The sequence below is a fragment of the Denticeps clupeoides genome, chromosome 15 (assembly GCF_900700375.1).
Source record: "Denticeps clupeoides chromosome 15, fDenClu1.1, whole genome shotgun sequence".
Classification (NCBI taxonomy): domain Eukaryota; kingdom Metazoa; phylum Chordata; class Actinopteri; order Clupeiformes; family Denticipitidae; genus Denticeps; species Denticeps clupeoides.
The window spans coordinates 13,423,983-13,433,965 of NC_041721.1; the positions used below are offsets into that span (position 1 = coordinate 13,423,983).

General features: G+C 46.9%; 1 pseudogene; it reads right to left on the reverse strand.

Moving 5' to 3' along the window:
* LOC114765215 (branched-chain-amino-acid aminotransferase, cytosolic-like) overlaps positions 1–2,971 on the reverse strand; it is an 8,784-nt pseudogene extending 5,813 nt beyond the window's left edge.
* Between the last annotated feature and the right edge of the window lie 7,012 nt (positions 2,972–9,983).

Below are 9,983 nucleotides of genomic sequence, written 5' to 3' on the forward strand. Positions count from 1 at the left end.
CCCCCCCCCCCCCCCCCCCCCCCCAAAAAAAGAAAAACCTCCACCTCTGTCCACACCTCATTCTGCCCGGTCCACCCCCCCCCGCCCAGACCCTGCCCCTCCCAGAGCCTCGAATGGCCACTTTCACTCCCCGACAACAACGCGCCATTCTTCGGCTATTTCTGTAGGAAATACATAACCAAATAAATAAAGGAATAAACCGTTTTCTGCTCCTTTCCTACCCCGCTTACTTACTGCAACACACACTCCCAGTTTCCTGCACCAGCTTACTGACACGGGCGCTTTCCGCAGCTCCTCTTGAGCAATAAAATGTCTATTTTCCTCCAAGCCTTTGAAGGTATAATTACTATAACAATTCCACACCCCGGGTACCAGGTTATAGCTGCTATTTCATTTAAAGTTGGCAGGACAGTCTTGGTCCACAGCCTACATGAAACATTTAAAGCGTGTAGTGATGTACAGATTAGAAAGAGAGGTTTTATTAAGTAGATAAATTGGCAGCAAAGCTGGTCTCCAAGGTCATAATTAGCCGCCATTAGCATAATTTCACTCCGTCCTTCTGTGGCTGCAATAAAGACGGCATGCCAAACGCGGAAAACCCTCCTCCTTCCCTCCCTCCCTCGCTCAAACTCTCGCTCGACTCCGTCCCGCTCTTTCAGATACGCCCCGCTCGCACAGACCTTCGCTTGCACGTGGCCGCCCTCTGCACCTTCCTGAGCGTTCCCCGCCACCGCCACGCCACGCGGCACCCATACATTCCTAGTGCAGGAATACTACCGGCCGTTTATTCATTTATTTATTTAATTTTGTGTGGTAGTCAGACACATCAGCCACTCGTGGGTCGGTCCTGGGTTTCAGGGCGCAGCCCGCCCTGGCCTGCCCTGGCTGTTGGCTGGTTCCCCCCTGCCTGGGTGCTAAGCTGAGATTCAGCACACATTTCCAACCGTGGCCCCCGTCGCCTTGATGCTGATTGAGTGGGAATGGTTTTTTTTTTTTTTTTTTAGTATATATATATATTTGGAGTCCCCCCTCCTTCCCATCTCGCTCTCCTGTCACTTATGTAGCTTCTGTTAAGTCAGTAATCGGCCCTAGCCGACGGTCCATTAATAAATAAATAATAAGGCGAGAAAGAGAGCGTGAGATACGAGAGGGAGCGAGGGGCCAAGTTTAAGCACCGAAATCCCGGCGATTTTCCTGCTAATCGCTCATCACTTGTGCTTAACACTCAGAGGCTGGCGTTTTAATGAGGCAGTGGGATGGGGAAGCGACAGAGATGGATGCAGGTTTTATTACAACCAGAAAAATGCTGACAGCTGCACTGAAACATCAAACAGTCCCCGATGACAAGCGGTCCTCATAACACACACGCACACACACACACTTCTAGAAGCCAAATTGCTTGTTGTCCACCTTCCTCTGTGCCATTGTGTAAGATGCACAGTTTAAGGTTAAGCTTTCATGTAATTGGACAGTTGCAAGTTACTGGAAATGGTACTGGAGTCCTCCCATCACCCTGCTGCCTTCATCTCTTGTCCTATATATACTGGAATAACATCAATGATGTAAACAGCGTCAGGATTAGGGGGCAGGACACACGCACACACAATTAGATCTTATTCGTAAAGTTTTCGAAAACCTCAGTTTTAATATCCATCAATGGCAACAATCAAAGAAGTTTCAGGATAATTATATGCACACGAAATGAATGCAGAACTGAAAACGGTTTGTAAAGCTGCCATAAACAGAAACGAAGTAGCCAACATTAGTTATTAATAACCATTCAGAACCAAATCTTAATTGACTACGATAAAGTTTAACATTACTTATGGAAGGAAATCTGGGTTCAACACACATATAATGACTTTTTTTTCCAGCGTATATCACCCACCCTGGGCGATGACCTCACCCAATTTGACCTCTGCTTTGTAGTGTTGTTGTCAGGGCACAAACAATGACTTCACATATTCCTGCAGTGAGGAAACAGGGCTCGACACAAGGAGGCTTTTTTAAAACGGAATGCCCTTTCTGATAAGCTCCGGGTCCCTGGCTATGTAATGTGAAAAGTCCCTCCATTTACCCCGCACTCTCGGGACCTCGGGGAGAAGTCCGGGAGAAGGTTCCCTTGGCATTGAACTGTCAGACCTCTCTTTTCTTTCACCCCTCTCTTTCTCGCCGTCTCCATTCCGGCACCCCGGGGACGATAAAGCCCGCAGATAGGCCGGCGAGGCGTCCTCTTTTGCACAATCGCTTGTTTGTGAGCGACCTCTGAACTCCTTCTGGTGTCCTTCACAGTCTCTTAAGGATATTGCCCTCACGTCTATTTATAGGCCGCACTCTGCATCATGGGAACTGCGGGACAGTGAGGTAGACGGCAAGTACTGTTCTGGGTGGAGGGGGGGGACTTTCTCCAACACACACACACACGACACTCGCACACACACAAAGCCGCCTCTGTTTTCTTTTCGCTGTGACTCTCAGCTAAAGGGGGACAAGCCAGCTTCCTGTCCAGCCTCCTTACAAAAAGGCAAAGGCTCCGAGTGTAGTGTCACTGTCCACAATTCCCACCGGAGACGCGCTCGCAAATTAAAAATAAACGAGGAGAAGACATGTGATATGTGACTTATTTATATTAAGGTCTAAAATTCGAGAACAAAAGTTGTAAGAGGTAAAATATACATTTATATGCATGCTCCAGAATGATTTAATAAGCGTATTTCTGCACGTCTGTGGCCATGTTAACTTTCAGAAGCACGACACATTCTCACATCATGCTGGAATAACATGGATCATCAGGTTCGGCATAAACTTGTGGACACCATGCAGCTCAAGAGCCCACTGTCATTAAATGCAGATGGGGGGGGAGAGACCACTTCCACACAGACTTGTTCCGATGATCATACGATCCTTAATGAAAATACCACATAAAGGCGCATTCAGGGCACAGCTCACTGTGCTTCAGGGAGGGGTCCATTCCGGCACCTTAGTCATCTCTTAATACAAACCCCATACTTCCCTGTCATGGAGTCGTTCTCATTTAATTTCTTCATTTTTCGTTGCCTGAGTCACTGCGCTGTGATTTTCACTGACATTTTAACCTTGGAGAGAATCCATGTTGTGTAAAACTGCGGGGAAAAAATGAATAAAATCAAAGGGAACAAATGCTATGGGGGAAAAGACAGAGGGGTTGGGGTGGTTTAGCATTGGGAATACTATTACAATATTAAGCTCCACCCCCTTTCCCCAGTTTAGGACGACTTATTCCCTGATGTTTGGAGAAGAGGGGAGACGCAGTATGTTTATTGACAAATGAGCACAGCTTTTCCATCGTGACGCACATGTTTAGACTCCATTTGTCCAGTCGTCCATTAAAACGCCACCATTTGTTCTCCGGGTAAACAGGCTCTCCCCACTGAGCCTGTGGAAAGGTCAGGGCTCGTACCTGCGAAGTGTTGATTGTGAAAACGCTCCAATAAAAAGCCTGTATAAACATTTAAGCCCTGTGAGTCTCCGCAATCGTCCATGCGGGATGTCTGATGTCAAACTGGCACTCGGATCTGGCAAAATGAATGCGGCGGGTACAGTAACTCACACCAGGGCCTTTGGTTTTGTTATTAGTTACAAGGTAGACACACACACAAACACACACACACAATGCAAATAGTCAGACGGAAGAAAAGTACTCCCAGTCTGCCTCTCTCGCTCGTTTTCCTCGGCCTGACTGAACGCTTCGCTGTCGTCCTCTACCCTGCAGACACAGAGCTGCCATTGTGTGTCCAGCGAGACCAGACAAATACACACACACACACACACACACACACACACACACACACACAGAAAGAGGAGGTCGAGAAATCTGACAAACGACAGAAGCCATTTAGCACCGGCTCTCTGTCAACCCGCCATCGATTCGGTTACGAAACCTCCCCTGTCTGCAGTGTGCGGGACTTTCCTGACCTTTCACCTTTCACTTCTGACCAGCTGTCATTTGACTTTCCCTCTCTGTCGCCCCGCCCCCAAACCTTCACTTTCCCCATTCTTTCTCCCGCGCTCTGTGCTGTAAGGTGTGTTTATGGGAAAATGCCGCTAATGGCCGCCTTGCAGCGAAACCCCCGTTAACATCAATCCAAAGAAAAATCTCCCTTCTAGCCATGGCATTGGTGGTGGTGGAGAGGGCTGGTCAGCTGACTGCGCCAGGGAGGTCTGGAAAGGTTGAAAGGGAGGAGGGGTGGTAAAAAAAGAAGGGGGGGGGGGGGCACTTTAGCATTCTGTTCTGGTATTCTTCTGTTCTTCTTTCTTTCTCTCTTTTTCTTTTTTTTTTTCTTCTTTCCTCAGCATGGAGACACGGTTATCAAGCCGCTGAGAGGGGGCACAATATGGCCCAGACAATGGGCCAGTCTGCTCTGAATGAGCCCAGTGAATAACAGAGAGACAGAGAGAGAGAGTGAGAGAGAGGGGACAGAGGGGACCGGCTCTCCGTCCCCATCATCTGTGTTCAGGCCACGGAAACGCGCGGTGACGTTATCCTGCGAGACGGTCTGAAAGAGCCAAACTGCTATTAACACACTCTCTAATTCACTCTGTCACACACACACACAGAGCCTCTGTGTTAACACCTCTTTTTGTTAACATAACTGATAGTGCCTGCTTATAGCCTCAGAGGACACGACCAAAGTTTGAATGAAACTCTGAGAAGAAAGTGAAGCATAACTGAGCCGCCACCGACCAACACACTAACCCTAAAGGAAAACAGAGGTGGCCCTAACACAGATGTTTAAATAAGCCGAAGCCGTATGAGAGGTGAGGGGGGGGTGGGAGAGAGAGAGAGAGAGAGAGAGACAAATGGCCGAGTGTTAAAATCTCACACTCGCAGTCTTTCCTGGGCCGGCCCTGAGGAATGTATCAGTTTGACCACAGAAGCCCGCGGACCCCTCGCCGCCGACAGGCCGAACAAACCCCATCAGTCTGCTCAGCTACTGCACACTGCAGGCCCCGGATACACAACACTATCCGCACACACATGCCGCACACACACACCGCCACCACATGCTACTCACGACCTCGTGCTTTTCCTTTTTTTTGATTTCTTATATTTCACAATATAAGATATGTGGCCATTTTTACTGCTTTATATGAAAATATTTTTGCTTTATTTCAGAAAGTAAAAGCACAATTTTGTTAAATAAATCATCACATTGTCCTGATGTGCACTAGTTGATTGGTAATTACTCCCAACAATTATTCAATAATAATTAGAACATGCCACATACCAAACATTATCGTTATTATTGTTAATATCATTGTTTTTTCCTCAATATTAGGCAAATGTGAATGCATTAATAGAAACTGAAATGCCTTTAAGTTCAGTTTAACCACAAACAGACGCACAGATCACATGCCATCAGACTAATAAAAATAAAAAAAAATCCCAAACAACCTTCATTCGATCCTCAACATTAATCTCTATAAATCCCATCACATGTCCACATCACAGAAGATTCATAATTATTGTGACAGCAAGAAAAAAAAGCAAGTCTGTGCTAACAACATTTCATGAGCGCAAAACTGTTTTTTTTTTTCAGCTTCTGACCAGCTCTGAAAGTGAATTAATATTGCTTGCATTTCCAAGCACTGGCAACACTCAAAACAGTCTAAACAATACTTCCCACCTGACTTTATGAATATTGGAAACATTAAAGTATATTATAATAGCATCGGTAGTGGGGAGGCATACAAATGCACACAAACACACACACACACACACACACACACACTGGCGGTCACACATTCTGTGAGCAGAAGAGACCCGCACATTCACACAGTAAACACCGGAGACACACACACACACACACTGGTACTTCAGCGCACTTTTAAGCACTGATAGAGTGCATTACTCGAAAGCGGACTTTTAACCGCAATTTCCCCTAAGTCACTGTAATCCTCAACTTTTATCACCATACATTCTGCTTTCCTGCGTAATCCTTTAAATTTTTAATTCAACGTAGCCGTTGTTATCTCCCACCACCCCGGCCCCTTTTTTTTATGGGATGATGATTTATTAAAAACACATATTTTCGCAACATATAAATGTGTTCTTAATTCAGGGATAAACCCGCAGTTTATCTCTGAACAAAAGATTAGTTTCATCTGGCAAAACAGTGCAGTACTTTAGCAGAGCAAATGGAATCAGGAGTCAAATTGTGGAAATAAAATGCGTGCATTAAAACGGGGTATTAAACCCTAATCTTTCTTTTTAGAGCATTAGCTTCAAAGGGACATTATTTGCTAGAGCAAAAAAAAAAAAAAAAAAAAGCCCTGCGCCCCCTGACATGGCACAGAAGGTGACAACATTTTTCACCCCATAATACATAAAATGATTTTGGCAAGGACCAAAAAAAAAAACATATGGCCAGAGTGGACATCTGTCCCCAGTCAAATAAAAACAGAATAACATGCAGATCGCTAAGATCTTTTTAGGATAAAAAAATTTTATGACAACAACAACAGCTCAACAATTCGGCTCTGACATTTTACCCAAATTTTTCTTTTTAGGCAAGAGGGACTTAGTGAATAGAGAGTGAAGGAGTGTTCTTCAGAACTGTACATGTTCTACATGTTCTTAAGTATGTCCGAGACAAGCACGTAACTGTTCCGTTAAAGCGGCTGAGTGGGAAACTCGTCCAGTGTGCACAGCGGACCCTCAGAACGTACAGGAGGGAGAGCTGGAAGTGAGGAACACATGAGAAAGTTCTACAGAGCAACGTAAAGAAGCAGGTAGAGAAACAGCAGAGAACGGCAGAACGCGCTAATCCTGGTCCTGACATTTACAACTTAGTTCTGAGAGCGGAACCCTTTCATGGACAGAGAGAGAGAGAGAGCGAGAGAGAGAGAAGAACAGACCAACAGATCACTTCTCATGGTGACTTTGTTTACTTCAGATGGACAGTACACACACACACAGACACACAAGCACAGCCGTGTGTATACTCACACCGTCCTTGCTGCACCGCTGAGTGACGGCAACTTTCTCTGCCTTGACCGACTCGCAACTACATCTGAACACACGCACACACAACACACACTCTCCTGGCCAAACAGTGAGATCTGCTACCCCTTTCTTACCGCTTCTCCTTTTTCTCTCTCTGAATATCTGTCCAGTGTGTGTCAGGGAGACTGTGTGTGTGTGTGTGTGTGTGTGTGTGTGGCTGGCTGGACCACGTGACCTGTTAAACTCCTGAGGTAGCTCAGGATCTGTCAGCATGCTGGATCGGGGGGCCGAGGCGCAGAGATCCTTTCAACAATAACATTCACTCCAACAGTGCAGGCCCTCCAAACAATCTGCCTATTGATCCTCTAAACCTCTGAAACAAATGAGCCTGTTTCACTCTCTCTCGCTCGCTCCGCTCGCCCGCTCCGTTCTCCCGCTCTCGCGCGCTCACACACACCAACTCGCGCACTCTTTTCCGCCTTCTTCTCCTCCCTCTCTCTCTCTCTCTCTCCGCTGGCCCTCCTCCTCTCTATCTCTCTCTCTCCCTCTCGCTCTCCCTCTGCCCCTCCCTCCTCTTGCTCTAAGCTGTTAGATCTGGCCCCTTTAAAGGGCCAGTACACACAGCCCTCTGTCATTGTGGTTGTGGCTTGCGCTGTGTGTGTGTGTGTGTGTGTGTGTCTGCTTTACACATGTCACACAGCAGCATTGCCTTAAATCCCCAGTTTTCTATGTACACTCACAAAAAATTGATTAATTGTAAATTATTCTACTACTCTGCTATACATTCCGTTCTTATTTTAAATTGGACATTTGCTTCACTTTATTTTACTACTTTGTCCTTCATTTAAATCTTTTTTTTTATTATTCATTTTCTTGTAGCTTTTTTGAAAGTAACTATGGAACACTTTAAAATGCCATGTTTGACGGAATAAAATTGTTAAAAATGTGTAGAACTTTTTCGGAAACCCCGCCCTGATGAAATCGTTCACGTCGTGTGTTCTGATGGAGGTAAATAAAGGGCCGTGTGTGTGCGCTCACACCTGAGGAGTGAGTTGGGCTTTGTGCTGCGCAGCCTTTAGCGCTGTCACTCACGATCAGGAGTGTGTGGTCCGCCCGTCAGCGAGAGCGACGATGGCCCATTGTCCTGGTCCTCGCACAAGTTGAACTCCGTCTTATTCTGACAGGTCCGACTACAGCAAACAGGCTCTCGGCGGGGCAACTTTACACAGTGTGTGTGTCAATCTTTTTCAGCCACGGAACACACGCGCACGCACGCAGCGTATACGCTTGTAAATGGAGTCACAATGCTTGTCAGTGCTTGTCAGTGTTTTCCTGTCAGTCAGCCTCTCTCACGCACAAACATATATCATAGCCATAAATCCTGAGAATAATGGAAAGAGCAATAAAGCCCAGCGCTGTCACGCCACTGATGACTCTCGTTACACATGTATTAGGCTAACCCAATTTATCGGCCAGCGCAGATCATGCATAATTCGCGGCAGAGGAGGTTTATAATCCGATTTTTCGGGTTTGGAACCGGCACCGTCCCCTGACCTCCGGACAGCTGTACGCATTGTGACAGCGTTAGCCGCACCTTACAGGAACCCGATTGTGCGCCCGCCGCGGTCACGCTGCGGCGACGGGAAGACCCGGCCTGACCTCCGACCAAAAATACCGAACGTTTCAGTGCCGCGGAGTGAAGAGAATAAAAGAAGCTCGGAGCACTTGTTGGACGGAGAGATTTTTCTTTTTCCCACAGGTGACACACACACACACACACACAAAAAAAGTGAGAAGCGAAACACACCCCTCCACCTGCACTTGAGTAAGACGTTAATTATCTTCTCGCAGATACCAATTGTCTGTAGTTAAACATTTGAGCGATCAACAATGTCAAGGCCTACGGTAAAGAGCGAGGGGAGCTCATTATTCAAAATAAAAGAATCACACACACACACACACCAAGTACGGGCGATGGAAGGAATGAACGAACGATGCAATAGCGTCAACAACAGCCATGAGACAAAGCGAGTGCAGGAAGAAAAGACAAGTTAGCAGGACGTTTCATCCAACGTGAAAGTGTCTTTTGATGATTCTCCACTCGTGTTGGCGGCGTGCTGCTGCTGAATAGAGACACTCTGAGAATTCAAGGTTCGGCCTCTCGGGCTTTTTAATTATACACGTATTTACTATTTAGGGTAAAATAACCAGTTTTGTTTGGGATTTTTGTTTTTAAGGGTACGAATGAAGAAAGGTTGCACTTAGCGTAGGCCTGTCGACAGTAACTCATGAGTGTACGTATGCGCACACACACACACACACACACAAAGGAACCCTTCAGCAGATGAACTGTAGGACCCCCCCCCCACAGCTGTGGTGAATTAGAGGCCCAGTGAGCCGAGGGTCCGGTGGAGACAGGCAGTAAACAATCCTTTTTCCTCAGTATTCCCCAGAACACACGCACACGCACACACACACACACTCACGTAAACTGAACCACCCCCTCTGCCCTCCGCGCGGTTGTGTTGCGCTGATGAGACGATGTGGCATCCTGTAACCCCTGTTATCAGAACCGCTTCCTTCGTTAACACAGTAGCCATTGGTGCACGACACTGTACCTGGATCAGTCGGCATCAGCTGCTGCCTCACCTCGCATCGATCCGCATGTCCAGATCTCCGCCACTGCCTGCCTCCACCCGTCCTTCAAGTTCCCCGACACGCGGCACATCGGGTCACTTATCACCTCGGAGGCGCTGTGACATGCCGCGCTGCGCCCTATAACCTTCTGTCTCACCTGTGTGTGTGTGTGTGTGTGTGTGTGTGTGTGTGTGCCACTTTGTGTCAATGTTTGTATACATACACCAAAAGATTAAAACCACTGTCAGGGGAGATGAATGTTGCTACAGTGGCAGCTGTCCAGGTCTTGAGGCTGGTGTGTTGGTAGCAGGAAGATGAAACAGGATACTGGGAGACTTTGATATGTTTCAAAATGTGCTGC